We start from the raw sequence: 22,889 nt of genomic DNA on the forward strand, positions 1-22,889 counted from the left end.
AAAGCCAAATGCAGTCCTAGAGTTATCCAGCCAGATGCAGCCGATGGAGTTTGGAAAGCGTCACTGGCCCTTTCCAAGAACACTTATAGAGCAGGTGCCTCATTCAGGAGAAATCCTCCCATGTTAACAAGTACAGAGAAGAGATGGGAATTTCATTTTTCCAAGAGAGGATGCAAAACATTCTGCTTTCCCTGTAGAAATATGGTAGGAAAGTAAGTACAACAAAGCAAAGAAACCGACTTAGACAGAAAACTGGCATTAGTAGAAGAATATACCACAACAAGCCAAATAGATTCAGGGTGGAAGTTAAGTTAAGCCCCCAAATGCTTCAGTGTTGAAGCAGTTCTTTGACAGATGCTGCAGAGTGAAGAAAATGCATGGGTTTTAAAATGAAGCTGGATTTCTTTATGAGGGAGCAGGAGGTCAGTTTTCCCTTCAAAGCTACCACCTGAATTGCTCAGAAAAAAAGGTTGTCTACGTGATCAGGAAACAAAGCGACACTGCAACAGCGTTCTTGAGATGTGTAGAGTATATGCCATGCTGCTGGGTTGACCAGGTCTTCTAACCAGGCTGAAGACACAACCCACACTGAGATGTACAAGAGCTGAACACCTGGGCCCTCCAGCATCTTTAGGCTTCTTCACATGCCATGTACTCTGTTCTTCTCCAGGTGCATTTACATAGGTGCCTTAGATGACAGCCAGTGTTTATATGGGGTTGTTGAGGTTCATGAGAGGTGAAGTCCATTGAATGGAGCCATTATAGACTTGTTCGAGAGTGACAGTGTTGTAAAGGTTACTCTTCCAAGCACAGTCTGGTGTCTGGCTTTTCACCACTAATCTGCATTAATACCTGCTTGCAAGTTACTGAACAAGAGTTAACATACACCAGCAAAGTTTGCAAATGCTTATGTAGTCAAAATAGGTGCCAGAAGGTTCAAATAAAATGAATATAGGCAATTCCTTGAAGAATGACCACTGTTTACTTGTAAGCAATTCAGGCTAAGCAAAAACTGTGGAAATTTTTTTAGGATACATGTGATGATTCAGTTAAAAACAAGTCTTGGACAATGCTGGCCAGCAAACTGTCTGAATGTCTCAGCTTTCTTTGTACTTCTACTCAAGAAATACCTATACTGAATCTGGAGAGGAGAAGAAATGTTTCTTTTCATCTAACCAGTGCAGTGTGATACTTGTACAAATGTAATTTCCTTCTGCTCCCCAACAGTTCTAACCATTCCTAATATGTTTGTACAGCATGACTCTGCTGTCAGGACTCCCTCTTTCTGCCACTACTCATCCTGTGGCTCTGTCCATGGAGCCCAGCTAACAGGAATTCTGCCCTGCAGCCTGCTTCACCTGGTAACCCTCCCATCTCTTGCTTCCCCTATACTGGACTGCAGCATGCTCTCAAGGCCATTAAAAAAAATAAGATAACTGAGTGGTCTGTTTTGGTGACAAAGGCAGATGAAACAAAAGAAAAAAGCTAAAACAACTCATAGAAATGGACAGACAGTATCCTACAGAAGGAATTTCAGTATTTCAAAAAAAGGTGGAAAATTAATTTTCCCTTTTCCGAGGTGTCCCTGTAATTCTTCAGAAGGGACAGGGCAGCTTTACCAGGGAATAACATGGTTCAACTAGTACTTCAACAATTTGTCCAGCTACCACTGTACCACAGACTAAATGTGAATTTGGCAAACACTTTGCTGGTCTCATCATCTGCTTTACAAAATCACTGAGGGATTTTAAAGAACCACAGGCAGGTGGACTTCTAGTTGGCATCACAATTTGGATTAATGAAATGCCCTACACACCAGTAGGAGCAAGTGTTACAGCTCTCAGCGAAAGCAGCCTGGATTAATTAACTAACAATATAAGAATAAAAAGGCAGGCACTGAAATAGACAGAGGTTCACCAATCTGAAATAACAAAAAGCCCAAGCAGGAAAGACAAGAGCATAATATTTTTACCAAAATGCAAGGAAAAGTTATCAATCAAAACCTTTGGAAATTTCTGCCCAACCTGTCTGGTGTTACGGCAAGATCACAGCCCGAAGTTAGTACCCCAGGTTTCAGCAGGATCCTAAGCTGTTTTTTAAATGACAAACAAAACCACAGTATCGTATCATCATTCTTCAAAAAGATTCTGCCCCAGCATTCCCACCCCTGACAATACAGCACTGGGTGATGAGGTTGTCTGAAAGGCAATCTCTTCTAAGAGACACCAAAATGTCCGAGAAAGACGTTCCTTGGAAAATATTAGGTGAAAAATTATAATTGAATCAATTTGATAGGTGGACCACTCAGTGGATAAAAAACTGGCTGGATGGCCACACACAAAGAGTTGTGGTCAATGGCTCAATGTCCAGCTGGAGACCAGTAACAAGTGGTGTCCCTCAGGGATCGGTGTTGGGACTGGTCTTGTTCAATATCTTTGCTGGTGACATGGACAGTGGGATTGAGTGCACCCTCAGCAAGTCTGTCAGTGACACCAAGCTGTGTGGTTCGGTTGATAACACTGGAGGGAAGGAAAGCCATCCAGAGGAACCTTGACAAGCTTGTGAGGTGGGTTGGTGCCCACCTCATGAAGTTTAGGATTAAGGTGCCAACCTCATGAAGTTTAACCATGACAAGTGCAAGGTCCTACACCTGGGTCGGAGCAATCCCAGGCACAGCTACAGGTTGGGAAGAGAAGAAATTCAGAGCAGCCCTGCAGAGAAGGACTTGGGGGTGCTGGTCGATGAGAAAATGAACATGAGCCAGCTTCAGTGTGCGCTTGCAGCCCAGAAAGCCAACCATATCCTGGGCTGCATCAAGAGGAGCGTGACCAGCAGGTCGAAGGAGATGATCCTGCCCCTTTATTCTGCTCTTGTGAGACCTCACTTGGAGTATTGTGCGCAGTTCTGGTGTCCTCAACATAAAAAGGACATGGAACTGTTGGAACAAGTCTAGAGGAGGGCCACGAGGATGATCAGGGGACTGGAGCACCTCCCGTATGAAGACAGGCTGAGAAAGTTGGGGCTGTTCAGCCTGGAGAAGAGAAGGCTGCGTGGAGACCTCAAAGCAGCCTTCCAGTATCTGAAGGGGGCCTATAGGTATGCTGGGGAGGGACTCTTCATTAGGGACTGTAGTGATAGGACAAGGGGCAATGGGTTCAAACTTAAACAGGGTAAGTTTAGATTGGATATAAGGAAGAAATTCTTTCCTGTTAGGGTGGTGAGGCACTGGAATGGGTTGCCCAGGGAAGTTGTGAATGCTCCATCCCCGACAGTGTTCAAGGCCAGGTTGGACAAAGCCTTGGCTGACATTATTTAGTGTGAGTTGTCCCTGCCCATGGCAGGGGGTGTTGGAACTTGATGATCTTAAGGTCCTTTCCAACCCTATCTATTCTGATTCCATGATTCTATCATTCTGAATAATCAACTTTCCAAATTGTTGCAAGATGCCATATTTCGTGTTTTACATAAACTCAAATTAGCCAATCTTGTGTTTTACAAAAATATTAGTAATAAAATATAAAGATTATGCAGTGTCAAACTCCTTCAAGCGACTGCTGATCTGTCACTAAGGAAATCCTCATCAGCTGTGTTTGAGGGCTTCATGTGAACCTAACAGCATGTACTAAGCTTCTCTGTTTGTACTCTGTGCCATGGTACAGTAGCTTCGGTCAACACAGACACCTGGAGATGACTGACTTCAAACGCTGTTTATTGAGCAAGCATCCACCATACAGCTCAAACGATGAAGAAAAGTAAGAGAAAAATATGGACAAGTATCCCTATGAATGTGACTCAGGAGGGACACAAACCAGCCAAGAGTATTGAAGAGTCAATGGTGAATATCCTATTGCCAGAAACATTTGTCTAATGAAACAGGCCAAGAACAAAATACCTAGTGTACCAAAACCTAGAGCCAAAAGTGGACTTGGATATCTATATTAAAAGCTCTGCTTAACACTCAATGAAATTCTCTGGATGCTGCAATTTCCACCAGAAAAGTCTTCATAGTACCTGAATTTCAGCTGCTGGGCACTCATCTGCCCACCTAGGTCCTCCAAAGCATTGGTGGGATTCTTACACTGGATTCTTCTAGAGAGGAAAAAAAGAGGCTCTACTTACTCAAAAATAAAAAGGAAAGGGCATGGACATGCTAACGGTTAATATGTTCTGTTATCCTACCCAGGTTTCTCACATGTCCTATGCTGAACCTTGTGTAAATCAGTGTCAGAAAGAAAGTGGCTCTTGCCTGTATGTTCAAGGTACTAATTTGCCACATCTGAAGGAACAGTTAAATATTTATGTACAGCAAGAACAGTCTCTACAGTAAAAGTCAGAGAGAGACTAAACTCAGAACATAGGCCAGCGGCCTGGGCTTTCTTCCAGAAATGGGTTAGGAAGGAGTTCAAAGCTCTGGTCCTTCTCACAGCTCAGGTAACTGGTCCCACATCCACCAGTCATCTTCCTGTGCATCATGGAGGAAGAAGCTGTCCTGCCCCAGTACCTAGTATCAGGAGATAATTCACCTGCATGAACCTGATGTTGCGGAAGCCACTATCACTGCTCCTCAATGTTTCCTAGCTGTTGGAAACAAGCTACTGCTTTTTACCTCCAAGACTCTTCCCAGCCCCTTCTAGTGAAACCTACCATCTCCCTGTCCCTACCAATAATTAATATTGCCTTGACAGACCTGACTCTGGTCTTACCACCTGTCTGTTGCAGTTCCACATGTATTTTCTTCCAAGCTGCCTCTAATGCCTCTGAGGACATTCTTCATGTGCATCCCATATCTGACCATCATTCCAAATCTCTCCTCTGTGCTTTCGTAAGTCCAAATGTTTTGACAACTGTCAGACTGCTGGATCAATGTAAGTGATGTCAACCATGTTAGCCAACACTGTCTCCTTGTTTACACCTCTCCACAACTCTCTCCATTTCACTCCTATACTGAGGTTGTCAGCTCCTTGGGGCATGCATAATCTTTTTGTTCTGTACCTGTACATTGCCTACACAACAGCACCCTCTGATTTTGAGAGCCCACATTACTACACTTGAATTCCTTCCTACTTCCAATGTTATACCTGAGTAGAACTGTACTGTACCATGTATAAACCATGAGACCTAGGGATGTTTCCAGCTTTGAGGTTCAGACAAAGGCTCCAGCTGCATCCCTGACTCCATTTTATTGTGTGAATTGGGTGCAAATCTTCCTTTCCTGAACCTGATTTCTTTCTCAAGAATTCACAGTGTATACCTGTGTCATTTGCTGACTCCCCCATTAAAACCATTCAGGAAATAGGATTTATGGGGCTGACTTGTTTCTTAGCCCAGCCATGACCCCCCTGAAATGTGAAAGAAAGGTCTGGTCAGACAAAGAACACTTGGCTCATTCTTCATCCCTTTTCCTGAGATGTCTTAGCCTCAGATGCACTTAAACCGTATGGAAGGGTTATGTTCTGTGGCAAGATCACATGAAATGGAGACCATGTCTTCTCAGTTCTGGCAACTCCTTAATCAACAACCGCAGTGGTTTAGTTTCTAAATAATAATAAAGTTTCTCACAATCCTTAGCTATTCAGTCACACCACTTGCGTGAGAGGACACACTGTTGTTATCATGTTGTAAGGCCAGACGAAGGAAGCAGAGACAAAGAAATCACTTATTTTGCAGTTTTAGAATGATTTCCAGGGGATTACAAATCTACGTGCTTTTGATGCGACTTACTTGAAAAGGTACATAGTAAAGCCCTTTTTCTCTGGAAATGTCACCCCTCTATTGCTCAGGTCAATCTTTTTTTTCACACCAAAAAGAGAGTCTAGAAAAAAGGAACTAGAAATGAAGTCAAGGTTATACCGGTTAGACATTACAAAGAGAACTGTGAAAGAGAAGGATATATGCAGAAAAACAGTGAGGGGCACAAGTCAGAAAGGGAATATGGAACATACAAAGCTCATTAAGAAAATAATTGAAATCTTTCTGAGTTTCCCCACCTGATGATGGCTAAAGGCTGTGCAATTGGAACACCTTCTGTACAGCACATTAGAGGGAGAGAAAATGTAAGAGAAAGATCGAACCGGGCAATACGTCATGAAAGAGAAGAAAACATATTATTCTCCATTCATGTGGAGGGAGAAAATGTGTTGGCATCCTGTTCTACTCTAGAGGAAGGCTGGGCACTGTGTCTCCTCACTACCCAGTTGTTGTCACAGTCGCTCATCACTGCTGAGCAAGCTTTAGCAGTCTGTCTGTGTATGGGGCTACCCTGTATCACTTCGTCCCAGGGAGGGTATGCCCCATTTCCATCTCAGGGCAGGCCATTTGGCATGGCAGAGCCATCACAGATGGGTGGGCAAAACCACAGCTGGCATTGCAGTTTGCGTTTAGCCAATAACCTGCCAGGAGCCATGCTTCTTGGAAGTGCTCATGCAGTAAATATTTCACTGAGTGTTGCCCATGGCCACTAAATACTGACAAATGCTTCTATAGCAAAGGCTTGGTATCTGCACCTCAGCTCTCTTCAGTCCCAAACTTCAGCCTTTCTTCCACTGACTCTTCTTTACAGCGTTAAGATTGCTGTGGTGGGATAAGGGCAACACAGCTGTACGTACTTCCTGCAGTTCTTTTTCTTATTTCTGCCTTTTTTGGTTGGTTGGTTTTTTTTGTTTTTTGTTTGTTTGTTTGGTAGGTAGGTAGGTAGGTTGGGGTTTTGTTTTTTTTTGTTTGGTTGGTTTTTTGTTTTCTTGGTTATTTTTTTTTTAATTCTCAAAATTTTATTGTTTCTGGAGAATTAATTTAAGAAAAAGGCTTAGTTTTCCTGTTTTCTGGGGTTTGGGTTGTTTTCCAGATCAACAAAGCCCACTACAAACCTGTGCTTCCAGTGAAAGGAAAAATTCCCTTGCCAGAATTAAGTAGAGGTGGTAGAAATGAGGATATTTGAACAAAGGAAGCAGTAGTGATCACTACCTCATCACTGGAGCACACAGGGAAAGGACAGAGAGAAATGGAACAGCAACAGTGAGAAACAGGCACACATATTCAGTCCCTTTGTCAAAAACCTTGTGCTGCAGCATTTCAATTAACAAAGTAGGATGGTTTACCTGATAAAATGCTCCCTGTGTGAGTGTAATTACATATTTGTGCCCCACAGAGATTTTTTAATTTCTCCTCAGTTTGTTTGCCTGGGAAGTATTTGTCACTGGAAATGTTCTTGATGTGTCATTTTAAGGCAGGGTTGGCCAAATGTGCAGTTTGTTTTCATTTTAGATTTACTTCACTGAAGGATTAGAAGATAATGTATATTTTCAGCTCAAAGAAAAAAAATCAGTAAGAAAGGTGTTACATCAGCTGGTAGCAGGAAAAAAAAAATGAACTCAAGTGCATTCAGAAATGTCACTGTCTTTTTTTTTCCTCTGCCTCATGCTTCAAATATATTCTCAGGTGCTTGAACTAGATTATTGTTCTGCCCCTTTCATTTTGTCCTTGCACCCCAAACTCACTTCATATGTTTTCAGAGAGACTGCAATGAACAGGCAGAATTTTGGTCATTGTTTTCTTATTATTTAACCCCCTTCCTAAGCAATCCCTGCCTTGGAGTCTTCATGCTGAGAAACAGCCCACCTCCAGCAACATGCTACAGATGTGCTCAAGCTGAAGCATGCAAGCAACGGCATGGCATTCAATAAGCTTCAAGTTACACTTGTCTAAGTACTCTGCTGGGTCAGGGCCTGGCAGAATATCCATAGAAAAGCACAGGCAAGACTTTCAAGAGCTTCTTGAATGCTTAGTGAAGAGCAGAACCCTAGCCCCCATCAAAACCTAGCCTATTGTTGGTTTTCTTCCTTATTTCCCCTAAACTTCTTCAGAAAGGATGGAAAAGGGTCTGAAGGTCAAAACTTTGCATCAGTTTTGGCTGGAGAATAGCACAACAGAAGGTCACTGCTGGCCTTGGTGGTCAATATTTTTCTAAGAGATTATTAGAGAAGTTTCCACAAGCCATGCAGTAGTTCAGCCAGTGTTTGAGAAGCCACCACCATGTGAACCATTTTACTGAGGATTATGCTAGTTTAATCTTGCAGGCAGGAAAAAAGTTTGAATGGTGTCAGGAGGCAAATCTGCAACATCTGCAGCACTGGATCAGGACTGTCACAGGAATGGTTCTGCTGGAGCAAGAAGAGCTTTAGATCTGGAGATGACAAATATCCATATTCACATCCTCGACTTGACAGCAATTTTTGACACTGTCATGACTGAGTTCATCTTACAGGCCTGGTGGAGATAAACGGAGTCATGAAGTTGGCTTTGGTTATCCCTCTCAGATGGATCCCGGAGGGTCCTAACTAGCATCTGTTCTGTCTCTTTGAGGTTGCACAAGGCATGTCTTCTTACTATCAGGTTGTGTGAGAACTCCAGGAGTGAGGCTCAGAGATGTTATTTGACTTTGTTTCTTGCCAAACTGTGACACTTCCCTATCACAGCCAGAATTGTCTTTTCTCCCCCAGCTGCCCCGATGCCCATAAAAGAAAAATACTAGATGAAAGACAAAAAAGCTGGCTAAAGCCCAAGACATGGTCATGGGAACTGATCTTGGGGATGAGGAAAACAAGCAAAAGAAACACCCTAAAAATCTCAACCCCTTCAACATGCCATCAGAATAACAGTGTTCTGTTACAGCTTCTATGCAATGGGGAATGGAAGATTTCCCCACCACACATACTTTGGTTACCCAAGAAATGTAAACTTACTTTCATATACAAATGTGAACTGCCACTAGTGTGCTGTGTAAGGTTCCTGTTCTGCACAAGGGTGTCAAACCCCAAGGGAAAACTCATAAGGGTTAACATACAAGGGAGAGCATTCTGCTGCTGCACAAGATTTATGCACCCCTTTAAATCAAATGCTAACCTGCAAAGCATTCACTGGGCCATTCCCATTCCAGACACCCTCCCTGTAATCCAAGATGCCATGTGAAATTGAGGCAAGCCATTCTCAGATGCACAAAGTCACATCTGACAACCTAGGCACAGAAAAAACTAGGGTACTGCACACTGGCCGAAACTTTCCCCATCCTGCTGGGTGAGATGTCTCACAGTCTTTATATAAACCCATTCAATGTTTTGCAAATGTTTTCATAGACAAGAAATGCTACTGTACTATCACACACATCCTCAATTCAGCTGGATACCTATTAACTTGCAATCCTGGCAGTAAGCAGTAGATGTTCCAGGTTCCAGGGGCAGCCATTTGGCTCTCAGGCAGCTCGAGTGCAGCTCCGTTGGAATTCAGCATCCGAGACCTGCCATCCAGACCTGTGCCAGCACAAGGGCTGCTTGGCAGGCCCACTCTGCAGGTTCTGGAGAAAAGTTAGCAAGGACTTCTGACTGGGCTGCCAAGCATCATAGCACCCCAACTGTGCCTAACCATGTGCAGCATACACAGTGAGGAGTCATTGCTACCTACCACTCTTGAAAACCCTTGAGCTCCCAGGGGCATGAGGTATGCCTTTTAGAATCATAGAATCATAGAATAGTTAGGGTTGGAAAGGACCTTAAGATCATCAAGTTCTAACCCCCCTGCCATGGGCAGGGACACCTCCCTCTAAACCATATTACCCAAGGCCTCATCCAACCTAGCCTTGAACACTGCCAGGGATGAAGCATTCACAACCTCCCTGGGCAACCTATTCCAGTGCCTCACCACCCTAACAGGAAAGAATTTTCTCCTTATATCCAATCTAAACTTCCCCTGTTTAAGTTTTAACCCATTACCCCTTGTCCTACCACTACAGTCCCTAATGAAGAGTCCATCCCCAGCATCCCTATAGGCCCCCTTCAGATACTGGAAGGCTGCTCTGAGGTCTCCACGCAGCCTTCTCTTCTCCAGGCTGAAGAGCCCCAACTTTCTCAGCCGATCTTCATATGGGAGGTGCTCCAGTCTTTTGCTCTGGGACTTTTTACATCTGAAGACTTTGACACTGAGCCTGTAGGGACAGAAGAGACACCTACTCATTGATTACATGATCTGCTGAGACTCCGTCTCGCCGCATCTTGCTGCGATTACGGCTGCTTGGTCTCAGGATGTTTTTGCGATGCTGGCAGCTGTTTCCCAGCAGCTAGACGGAGGTCAGACACCCTTTAGATGGTAACACCAATTTGTTCTGGCTTGAAAGGGCCAAATGACCTGTTCATGTTGCAAGGTCAGGCTACCAATAACAACAGAAAAAGACCCCAACCCAAAATAAACAAACAAAATCTACAGCCTCTTAAAATGTATTAGTTTTCCCTGCTACCCCAGTACAAACTGTAAGACTCAATACACTCGTCTCATATTCCAGTGATGTCTAATTATATTATCATGAGATAGATAACCTACCATACTGAAGCCATACATCCCTTTCAGAAACCAAAGGCTTCTTACAAGCTTCCAGCTCCAATTCTGGCATATTCCCCTTCCTTACCTACACTTCTCTTTGGCCTTTCCACCCTTATTTTTACTCCTTAACCAAAGACGCTCTATCAGGGGCCTATATCATTGCTTAGTATTTCTGAATGCATGAAAAACTCCTAAAGGATATTTGAGGGGATTGCACACCACTCCACGTATCACCTTAGAAATATCTGCTCTTTAAAGCTATATGGTAATGCACACTCTGCATCTGAGAATAGAATGGCCCTAAGGGACAAAACACTCTTCCTTACAGCTGACAATGCGTGGCTTGTTTTTATGAGATCCTCATTTTCAAGAGATTGAGCTCTGTTGTCTGACAGCTGTAGTTTCAAGGGAAATCTCCAAAGATGGTTTAACTTTGAGCATTGCCATTTCTACCGCTGGGTTGCACAATCACTGGGTAACATTGACCTGTAGCCTGTGTGCCTGAGGTGCGGCTGAGCATTTCAAACTCAGATGACAAAACCTCCAGCCCTCCACCAAACAGCCTCAAAAGTCTCAGGGATGATGCATGCATCATGAAAAGATGCTCTCAGAAACCCCAAGAAGATTTCTGAGGTGGGCTTTTGATCATCCCTTTAAACTATCCTGCTTCTCCCTATTCATTAGCAAAGAATTCAATACAATTCTCATCCCTTCTTTTAAGCCACAGTAGGTAGATTAAAAAAAACCAAAACCAAACAGAAAACAAAACAAAACAAAACAAAAAACACCTGGAGAGACTCGGGGGGGGGGGGGGGGAATATCTTTCTTTTCTGATGGGGGGGAGGTAACCTTATAGGACCAGAAGAACTGGTAACTCCTGTAGGAACTGTAGGAACAGTTTGTATCTCACTTCAAAATAAAGTTGATATATCCATCTTGTCTCCAGCCCAATCCATCTGAAGAGGCATTGCCTTTGAACTGCATCACTAACATTTGTGCCCAAATATCATTTCAAAAGCAGAACAAATAGGGCAAAAATAAAAAAACTGTTACAAATGGGAACATCAGCAACACACCAGGAAGCAGACCAAGAACCTCAAGACTCTGTGTACTTAGATTGCCATGTACAGTGTCTTTGTACAGGGCCCACCACTCTCCTGGCCTGATCCTGTCCAGTCTCTGGTCCGCCACAATAATAGCAGCAACAATAGTGAATTAAGTTCTGCCTGCAGTAGATGTGGCTATTTCATTTTGGCAGCGCAAATGTTGCTAAGTGAAAGCACGTCTTTCTGAACTGCCTTCCTCATGGGAACCATTTAATCATTATAGAGCAATTATAGAGGTCTTTATTCAGTTGTTCCTTAAGTCCTCATTCAGGCAAACCTATTTCAATGGGAACTGTGCCTGAAAGGGACTCATCAAAACCTGACCAGGAAATGGCCAGTAAGAGTAACCTATTTCCAAGAGAGAAAAACTCATGCATTACATCCATAATGGGTAACTTCTTATGAATACACCTATTGAAGTGTGTTATATTCATTAAACTCCATTTGCAGAGGAAGGGCAACCTTCCAGTTAACACAATTTCTATGGGCTCATGAGAGCCACATTCTACTCCTGGCTTTGACATAGACTCCCCCCGTGACCGTAGTCACACGACTTCGTAATTTTACCTTAGATTTAGCAAAATAGGCAATAAACCCGGACAGTGGTAAGCATCAGTTTAACTGCATTTGTGGACTGCAGTCCCTGGTTCCTCCTCAGCAAACCAGACAGAATAAATAGTTTCTCTTTTTTTTTTTTTTTTTTTTTTAATTTTTTCCCCTGTTTCTGTTTCCAGTTCACATTTTGAGGCAGGGCCAGTCTTTTATTCTGTGTACACCCAGTGTATCGTAAAATTTGCCTTTGATCGGGGCTCTGCTGTATCACAGAGTAATAATACTAATTGTTATCAATACAAGCAAACAATGCTGTGCTTTTGTGACAAATGTCCACTAGGAGCTTGACTGAGACCATCAACATTTCTTATGGGACTTAAGCCTCATTTGAACTTTTCTCCCAAAGAGAGGGTTTACAAACACAATTTAGTCCCTATTTGAGCAGTGCTTTGAAGATGTAAAGTACTAAATTGTGTATCTGTATGTACAAGAGACACAGACAGAATGTGTAATTTCTTTTTGCATTCAAGGAACACAAGATTTCCCTTTTCTCCCTCTTTTTGGAAGGAAGTTTACTGCTGAGACTATTAGAGAAAATGCAAATGTGCAGGCTGTTTGTTAAGTCTCCAGGAGAGAAAGCAAGGCAGTTGTTGCCATGCGTATTTCTAGGAAAGCGGGAAATCTTTGTCTTTAAGTGTATTTATTTAGCTAAAGAAAGCTTGTGTAGCTTATAGAAAATGATTCTGGAGGAAATTAAATTTCAGCGGCACCTCTGTATCACTCCTACACCTGTCAATTCTTCTAACCAGCTAGTGACATCCTGCACCTAGGGCTCCCGCCTGCAAGCACATTTGCAATGCTCACCAAGGTCAGAGATGAGCTGATGTGCACCTTTTCTTTATTTACTCTTATCCAAAAAAAGAGGCAACAACAGTACCCCTGAACACGACAGATTACCTCTTGTAGTAGAACCAACCAGCTCCCTGCAGCAAAAGCATGAGACATGAGAAATTTCTGAGGCAAATTCAAGAAAAATAAAGTAATATTACATATTTATATGGGCTGGTATAGATAGATCCAAGTGTAAGCCAAGTTTGGTCCAGAAGAAATGGAGCCATATTAGGGAGCTCATTAGGACCTATTAACTTGGACACTGCCCCATGTTAATGTGTATACAGCTTCCAAACTGGATCTAGCTTGTGTCCAGCTAAGTTGGAGAACAGCTGCAGGTGTGATTCCCCTAGCCACACTCTATTGCTCTTCTCTGAACACTTGCTTTCAACCTATGAAATCACCAATCCATAAAAATGCTGCAATCCAGGCAGGTCAAAGTATGCCTTGGAAGCAGTAAGCCAGGACTCCAAACATGAGATAAACCAAAGGACAGCTTGGTGCCTTAAGGGAGGGGGAAGTCATAATGCCTGGAGGAGAGGCAAAGGCCTTTGAAGAGAAGTCTGGACAAGGGACGTCAAGGAAATGTGCTGGAAGAGAGGTCTAGAAGATGTGCTAGGAAAGAATCTGGCCACAGAGCCCAGCACTAGCTGTACTTTATGAAAGCTGGAAGATACAGGGAAGCTGGGAAAAAAACTCCAAAACCTAAAATACCCCAACAAACAAGCAAAAAACCTAAAACACTACAAAAGAAAAAAACACCAAACCCAAAAGTGAAGTGACAAAATCTTTAACTTTTTATGTGTTTTGTTGGCAAAAAGATCTGAGAATGGAAAATGGGCAAGAAAGACAGAAAAAGGAGGGACATCTGAAGTCATTGCCAATGACTTTGGAAACAGAAAAAAATGAGCAAAGCCAGAGGCCGTTGGTGCACAGCACATCTTTCATGAAAGACAAACTGTGGTCAACCAAACTGCACAGCAAGTTAATTTAGCTATCACAAATAGTTTGGATGAAAAATACTTTCTAAACTAAGTATTTTGGTCCCTCAATTTGAAATAAATGCTTCCATTTCAAAATACACTTAAATTTTATTTAAAAAAATATTCTTAAGAGTTAAAAGAAAATAAAATCCTTCAAGCCACATTGAGCTATGTTGGCTAGGGTGCAAAGACCTTTAATCATACGTAGAGAGATACTTTTTCTAATTTTTTGAATATTTAAATTTTTCAAAAAACTTCCATGACCAAAAACATTTTCCCAATTTTCAGTTATCAACACTGACACCCTCTATCTCCAAATCCCATTTATCAAAAAGATTTGTCATTAATTTCATTTAAAGCACAGACATAAGCTGACATATTAGAGTTACAGACCCTTTCTTTTCAGATGAGTTAATCGTATGCTGTTAATATATTCCCAGTAATAGTTCCATAAAGATTCTGGAGCATCAGGCCTCAGTATGTGCAGATCAATGAAGCTGCACTGTTTTACAGTACCACAATAATTTCAATAAGGCTGAGAGCCAGCCAGGTCCTTTATATGTTAACCTTCTAATAGGATGCAAGTATTATCAAGAAGCATAAGGTGGTTGCCATACTCTTCCCACACACAAGCATCTCAACAACAAGATGAGAAGGCAGAGACATAATGTCACATCATGAGGGCATTGCTAACATATTACAAGGGGAAGGGTCAGGTGAATAAACACGGCTGTAGATTTGGCTCTGAAAAGTGGTCACTTTTTAGTGGGTGAGCAGTTCTTGCTCTACGCTCATTTGGGCACTTCTAATAGGTTATACATGTCCCAGATTCGAAGCATTCAATTCTAGGAAACATCTAATGTTCTTCTAATTTGTGCAAAATATTTGCTACACTTCATTGAAGAAAATATTAAAATGTTATTTGCATTTCAGCAACACCAAGAAAGCCCAGCTAGAATCAGCATCATATTGTGCTGTATTTTATATAGCGCCAGAGGCCTAGTTCAAAGTTACAACATAAAGGATAAGCAGAGGATGGGAGAAACTATAGAATTATAAAAATATGATTTTATGCTATGATTTATGCTCCTATACAGGTTTTGCGTATGTGTGTGCATTGTGAATGTGTTAATAATGACTTTTTTTGTTGTTTATGAGTTTTTAGCAGATAGAAAGGATAGATGTGGTGTGCTTATGCACGGAAGTACACTGGGATTAAAAAAAAAAAAGGGCACAGTAAGAAATTAATGAATTAATTTATCTTAAGAAAATAAATTCTTTCAAACTCCATGCAGAATTAAGACACATTCAGGCAGACTTCTTGGAGACCAAAGCTGCAGACAGATGCCAAAAGAAACCAGCGAGTATTTCTTGCAAGTTACCAGCCTAACCTAATCTGTTTAGTTGTATTTATAAATATATGAGGCACCCAACTGTGTATCCGAATGCCACACTTCTGTAGATCAGGTCCTAAAGTACAATGTGTGTGGCATATTACTTCAAGTACTAGACTTAGCTAAATATCAGTCCCTTTCCACTCCTGTAGAGATGAAAGCTTCTGTTCAGAGCCAGCATGTCCTCACAGATCCCAGTGGTACATTCCACATTTAGTAAAATCATCCTTTGTAGTGATTATATTTTCTAAGTGAAAGCAAAAGAATTCAGTAGCCTTCCCAAAACATAGTTTCTTTCATTATCCTTTAGCAAGCAGGCTTACTCTGGTTAGGTATAGCCAACAGAATAAATGGATGCTGAGAATTACCCATATGAACACAGAAATATTGGCCTGAAGAAGGGAAAGAGACAAGGAAAAGAGTATTTATATGTGGCTATTCTATTCAATTTATTCTCTACTGGGGGCAAACTGACATGCGCTCTTGAACATATTTTTGTAGCATGGAAATGGGTTCATTTCAAACGCTAGCCAACCAAGAGCTATCCATTTGACTATCAATACCCATTACAGGGTTCCTTACAAATACGGCTGAGAGAGGAACATAATTTCTCAACCCTCTTCTTGCCTCCAAACTTCTTTCCTCTCACCTCCAAACTTCTCTCCTCAGGGGTCATAAAATTCAAGATAGGAAAGTCCTAAACCACTACTGTTTCATGAAAAACTAATGTTTAATCATAAAATACAATCTCAGTTTTTAAAGTACCATCCTACTTACAGAACTGATGGACAGCGGTAGAGCAGTTGATGTCATCTACCTGGATTTGTGTAAAGCGTTTGACACTGTCCCACATGACATCCTTGTCTCTAAATTGGAGAGACATCAATTTGATGGATGGACCACTCAATGGATAAAGAACTGGCTGGATGGCTGCACACAGAGAGTTGTAGTCAATGGCTCACTGTCCGGCTGGAGACCACTAAGAAGTGGTGTCCCTCAGGGATCAGTGCTGGGACCGGTCTTGTTCAGCATCTTTGTTGGTGACATGGACAGTGCGATTGAGTGCGCCCTCAGCAAGTTTGCGGATGACACCAAGCTGTGTGGTTCGGTTGATACGCTGGAAGGAAGGAATGCCATCTAGAGGGACCTTGACACATTTGTGAGGTGGGCTGATGCCAACCTCATGAAGTTTAACCATGACAAGTGCAAGGTCCTACCCCTGGGTTGGAGCAATCCCAGACACAGCTACAGGCTGGGCAGAGAAGAGATTCAGAGCAACCCTGCAGAGAAGGACTTGGGGGTGCTGGTCGATGAGAAAATGAACATGAGCCGGCTTCAGTGTGCACTTGCAGCCCAGAAAGCCAACCATATCCTGGGCTGCATCAAGAGAAGTGTGACCAGCAGGTCGAAGGAGGTGATCCTGCCCCCCTACTCTGCTCTTGTGAGACCTCACTTGGAGTATTGTGCGCAGTTCTGGTGTCCTCAACATAAAAAGGACATGGAACTGTTGGAACAAGTCCAGAGGAGGGCCACGAGGATGATCAGGGGACTGGAGCACCTCCCGTATGAAGACAGGCTGAGAAAGCTGGCGCTGTTCAGCCTGGAGAAGAGAAGGCTGAGTGGTGACCTCATAGCAGCCTTCCAGTATCTGAAGGGGGCCTATAGGTATGCTGGGGAGGGACTCTTCATTAGGGACTGTAGTGATAGGACAAGGGGTAATGGGTTCAAACTTAAACAGGGGAAGTTTAGATCGGATATAAGGAGGAAATTCTTTCCTGTTAGGGTGGTAAGGCACTGGAATAGGTTGTCCAGGGAGGTTGTGAATGCTTCATCCCTGGCGCTGTTCAAGGACACGTTGGACGAGGCCTTGGGTGATATGGTTTAGTGTGAAGTTAGGGTTAGGGTTAGGGTTAGGGCTGGGCAGGGGCAGGGGGGTTTGGAACTTGATGATCTTAAGGTCCTTTCCAACCCTAACTATTCTATGATTCTATAACTATTCTACTGCACAGAAGAGCTAAGAGCCTTTCATCTGATACAGAAACCATTGCCTTTTTCCACTGAGCAAACCCACAACATGGCAGGCAGTTACAGAAATAGCTCTTATACATGCAAGGCTGTATTCTTACAGGTTTTTTTCTGGGATAATATTTCATTCTGTGCCACATCCAGCAGGCCAAGTTTTCCCAGGTAGATGGCAAATGCTAATGAGATGTTCTCAGTATTATTTCACAGCTAATTCATCATTTTCCTAAGACGGTCCTAACCAAAAAAAAAACAGCTACTCAAAGCTCCATATCCCATACCATGAAATCACCCCAATGAAATTGTATTATTTAATTATTTTTCTGTTATACCCCCAACTCTTTGGTCAGTGTCAAATCACCACATGAGAAAGGCAAACCCAGTTGGGTATTTACAGTCCTGCATAATGTGCCATAAGTATTTTTGGAGCACTTTGGTCACTTTGGAGTGTCTTGAGAGAGATTATACTCTTTAGTGCTTGAACCCTCCAGGAACTGCTTGATATGATACAGTCTTTAGAAGGGGGTTGGTGTCTTGGTGTGCAAGACTGAATATCTGTTTTTTTCCATCTGATTAATAGAAGGAATGCACACCTACTTCATCCATCTACAGAGTCTGTCCCTCCAGTTCAGTTAGCGATAACCGCAGAAATGCTAAGCAGAACAAACAAAGATTTACCCTAAAGTAATCTGCAGGTGCCACATCAGCCTATCTTCCCTTCAGATACACATACAGAAAAGATAACACACAATACTTAGCAATCCATTTTTCTATTCTGTTTCATTACCACCTCAATGGAATATATATAAAAATACACACATATACACATATATATATATATGGAATGGAGTGGGGACAGGAAGAGTGAAGATACAGGAAAATGTAATATTTAAGAAACTTTTAGCTTCATAAACAAATAGACAAGTAAATACAAGAATTTGCAGAAGTTCCAAGCTGAGATCAAAACTGGAACTCGTTTTCTTTCCCCCAGACATTGTTTGACTTTAGGGCATTGTAGCCCAAAGCATTGTTTGACTTCAGGGCATTGTAGCTTTCCACTTTCTGTCTGTCCTCAAAAGAAAAAAATAATTAACTGTGTAATGGGTACAAATGCCAGTAATAAAGCCTAGAAACTCTATTTGTCCTCTTAAGCAATTGTCATCTCCCTACGTAAGTACAGCCTGGTGCTGTCAATAAATACAAACAGAGTTTTGATAAATTATAAACTGGTTATTTGGTCTTCTAAAGAGACTGGGTATTCTGGACAGCTGGAGCTGCATTTAATGAGATTCATGCACAAAACTGTTTGCACATTTGAGTGAGAGATTTCACAATGGCACTGAAAACAATTGGGTGTTGTGGGATAAGTACCTTTTACAGTATATCAAGGTCAAACCTCTTACTTGATGTACTTAACTAACCATGTAAAATATTACATCAGCAAGCCTATAAGGCACTTAGAGATATATTCATATTTGCATAATGTCCTCTGTAAGTTAGTCTGCGGCCCTTAAGGGTGTTTAGAATAACTGCATGCAAGAATATACTTAATCCAATCTCATTTTAGCTTTTGCTCTTTTAAGATTTCAAAATTAATAAATCCTCCTGATACTCCAAATTACCATGAGCTTTTATAAGCATAACTTTGTAACTTTAACCCATTTATGAACATACCCTACAGGCATATGTACTAATGAATAAGAAATAACATTAGAAGTTTAAAGATGGTCTCTTTATGAAATAATGTAAGAAAATCCTGTTAGCTGGATCAAGTACAAAAGTGTGATTTCTTAAAAATAGAAAATCCTTCACAAAATTGCTTGTAATTACAATAACCAAAGGATAAAAAGTAAGAATAGTTTAAGTATTGTGCATTATTTAACTTGGTACATGAAATGTTTTATGTTTATGTATGAAGCATGCAAATAGAAATCTGATCTAAAGTGTGTTCCATGGCTATGGGATTTCTATTTATTTATTTATTTGTTTGTTTATTTTCTATTGTGCTTGATTGCTGTCAAGAATACGGACAGATAAAGAATTTCCAATTACCTTAAATGCTTAGTGCTTCTTCAAGTGACTTAAGCTCTTCTCTTGTTTTCCTCTAAGACCTTTGGAAGAGGTGGGGAAAATCTTCCTAGTCAAAGGTTCTTCCAGCATCCCACAAGTTCTCCATAATCCACAAGCTACATACCTTCTTTGAAGAATTAAAACTATGATAAAATCTCATCACAATTAATGGTTCATTAACTGACATTTCTCCTTCTTGCCATGGGGTTGAAGCAATGACTGTGTCTGCCCACCATCAGGAGTCATTACAACGCAGTAAATGAAATACCCTGGTGACCATGACTTGATAGTAGGGGAGGAAAAGGGGACCAAGCCCCAGACACTGCTTCTGGTGGCTCATTGGGAAAAAAAGGCCTGTAAGAACCACATGGAAGTGAGAAAAAGGTTTATTTTGCCCACCACCTATTTAATATGGGCACAAAAAGCCGTGAGCATCTCTTGCTTCCCCCCACCCCTTCCCACTTAAACGTTAAATGGCCAAAGTATAGGGACCTCCCCTTTCCCAGCTATTACTTATTATGATAATCCATTTTGTTCTGTTCCCAGATCAGCCTTAATCACTATTCTCCATGCACAAAATATCTTAAAAAAGGGATTTTATCTGGTATGAGCAGTCGGTGTGTATCATCAGAGCTGTTTTAGATCAATGGAGCTATGATGCTAAGAAAAGCTGAACAGCTGGCCCTGAGACCTTAGCGTTCCCAATAAATTAACTCTGTTGACTTCCTAAAAGTGGCATTTCAGCATATTGAGAATGTATTGCTTTCAGACGGAGGACAGGTGCAAGTCTCAGATGTCAAAGGAGTCACCCTTTTATTGTAAGGAAGCTGAAGTGTATTGACAGGTCTCACAATAAAACCCAATTCATTCATCACATGTTGACTTTGGCAAGTTTTTGCCCTGCTCAGTGGAGCAAGAATAAAATAAATTTAAAGCAATGACAACTGCAATTTTGCCAGGTGGGTTTGCTATAGAGATGCTCTACTGCTCTTCCACTGGATGTCACTCTGACATTGAGCTGAATCCTAAACTTTCTGCAGACCCAACTGGCTTTGCTCAGGAAATAATGCAAGACCTGAAAGTTGAGAGAAAACCTAAGTGATTTCTTCTTAATGCAGCTTCAGATGTCCAATAACCCTTTGAGAAGTAGGATCATGATCGTGTCACAGGGATTCATGGGGGCAAAACAGCACGTAAACAATAATTCTTCAGCCTTAGAAAAACATTAGAAGTTTTAAGATGGTCTCTTTACAAAATAATGTAAGAAAATCCTATTAGCTGGATCAAGTACAGATGAACATTGAGCCATTGACTACAACTCTTTGTGTGCAGCCATCCAGCCAGTTCTTTATCCACAGAGTGGTCTACCTATTAAATTGATGTCTCTCCAATTTAGAGACAAGAATGTCATGTGGGACAGTGTCGAACGCTTTACACAAGTCCAGGTAGATGACATCAACTGCTCTACCCCTGTCCATCAGTTCTGTAGCCCCATCATAGAAGGCCACCAAATTGGTCAGGCAGGATTTCCCCTTAGTGAAGCCATGCTGCTGTCACCAAGCGCCTTGTTGTTTTCATATGCCTTAGTATGCCTTCCAGGAGAATCTGCTCCAAGATTTTGCCAGGCACAGAGGTGAGACTGACTGGTCTGTAATTCCCTGGGTCATCCATTTTCCCCTTCTTGAAAATGGGGGTTATATTTCCCTTTTTCCAGTCGTCGGGAACTTCACCTGACTGCCATGATTTTTCAAATATATGGACAGTGGCTTTGCAGCTTCATTTGCCAGCTCCTTCAGGACCCACAGATGGATTTCATCAGGACCCATGGACTTGTGCATGTTCAGATTTTTAAGATGGTCTCGAACCACTTCCTCTCCTACAGTGGGCCTGAGGTCTTCATTCTCACAGTCCCTGCATCTGCCTTCCAAGACTTGGGTGGTGCGGTCAGAGCCTTTGCTAGAGAAGACCGAGGCAAAGAAGTCATTCAGAACCTCAGCCTTCTCCAAATCCTGTGTAGCTAGTTCACCCGGGAGCTTCCTGAGGGGGCCTACGTTCTCCCTAATCTGTTTTTTATTTGCTATGTACCTGTAGAATCCCTTCCTGTTATCCTTAATATCCCTTGCCAAGTTTAATTCTAACTGGGCCTTAGCTTTCCTAACCTGGTCCCTAGCTTCCCAGACAACATCCCTGTTCTCTTCCCAGGCCGCCTGTCCTTGCTTCCACTTTTTATAAAACTCTTTTTTCATTTGAATTTTCCTCAGCAGCATCTTATCCATCCAAGGAGGTCTTCTGGCCCTCCTGCTGCACTTCCTTCTGATTGGGATGCAACACTCCTGAGCTTGTAGCAGGTGATCCTTGAAGACCAACCAAGAGTCTTGGGCCCCCCTGCCCTCTAGGGCTATATCCCATGGAACCTTACTAAGCAGGTTCCTGAAGAGGCCAAAGTCTGCTCTCTTGAAGTCCAGGGCAGTGAGCTTGCTGTACGCTCTTCTCACTGTCCTAAGGTTCTCAAATTCGACCATCTTGTGGTCGCTGCATCCAGGGCTGCCCTGCAGTGCCACATTTCCAACGAGCCCTTCCCTGTTGGTGAGCACAAGGTTAAGCATGGCACCTCTCCTTGTCAGTTCCTCTATTACTTGCAGAAGGAAGTTGTCTTCCACACAATTGAGGAACCTCCTGGATTGCTTGTGCCGCGCCGTACCATCATTCCAACAGATGTCAGGGTGGTTGAAGTCACCCATGAAAACTAGGGCCTGTGAGCGTGAGGCTTTTCTTATCTGCCTATAGAGTGCTTCATCCGCAGATTCCTCTTGATCAGGCGGTCTGTAACAGATCCCCACAGTAATGCCCCCCATTGCTGTTTTCCCTTTAACCCTGACCCACAAGCTCTCTGTTAACTGCTCACCTGTCCCCAGACAGAGTTCCATACTCTTCAGCCTATCCTAACATAAAGGGAAACTCCCCCTCTGCACCTGCCAGGCCTGTCTTTTCTAAAGAGTCTGTAACCTTCCATTCCAACACTCCAGTCATAGGAGCCATCCCACCGTGTTTCTGTGACACCTATAATATCATATCCCCGTCAGCCTCAAGATAACATGCAAGCAGAATTAAAGAAGAGTCAAGTAATTCAAAGTGAGAGGCAAGATATCAGTCTGGTAAAAAAAATAAATACACTCCACTCAGAGTCCACATACATTCCATTGATCTAGCATTTTGCTATTGGTATGTATATGTCATTCAAATAAGATGCATTAATCACTCAAGAATACTTCCTGAAAATTGTTTCTACCCACACTCTCAGATGCAGATCTTAGCAGGTGAGCTGCAACACCATGTGCAATAAGGTTTCCAAATTACTAGCAACTAGGAGCTGGTCCTGAATGCAGAACAAAAACCTAAACAGAGCCTGATGCTCTATGTGTGAAAGATAATAAACAGTAAATGGGTCTGCATACCCGGGAGACTGGGAGGATGCTGCTGTGATATTACAGAAGCAGTACCCTGGA

The 22,889-nt window shown here is 42.3% G+C and overlaps 1 protein-coding gene across 1 annotated transcript in view; it reads left to right on the forward strand.

Annotated features, from left to right (window-relative positions):
• Positions 1-22,889, forward strand: part of MIOX (myo-inositol oxygenase) — a 144,275-nt gene that overhangs the window by 84,605 nt on the left and 36,781 nt on the right. The window lies entirely within an intron of this gene.

The sequence above is a fragment of the Neopsephotus bourkii genome, unplaced genomic scaffold (assembly GCF_033783945.1).
Source record: "Neopsephotus bourkii isolate Nb327-2 ecotype Australia unplaced genomic scaffold, CSIRO-AGI_Nbou_v1 NB_301, whole genome shotgun sequence".
NCBI classification, from domain to species: Eukaryota; Metazoa; Chordata; class Aves; order Psittaciformes; family Psittacidae; genus Neopsephotus; species Neopsephotus bourkii.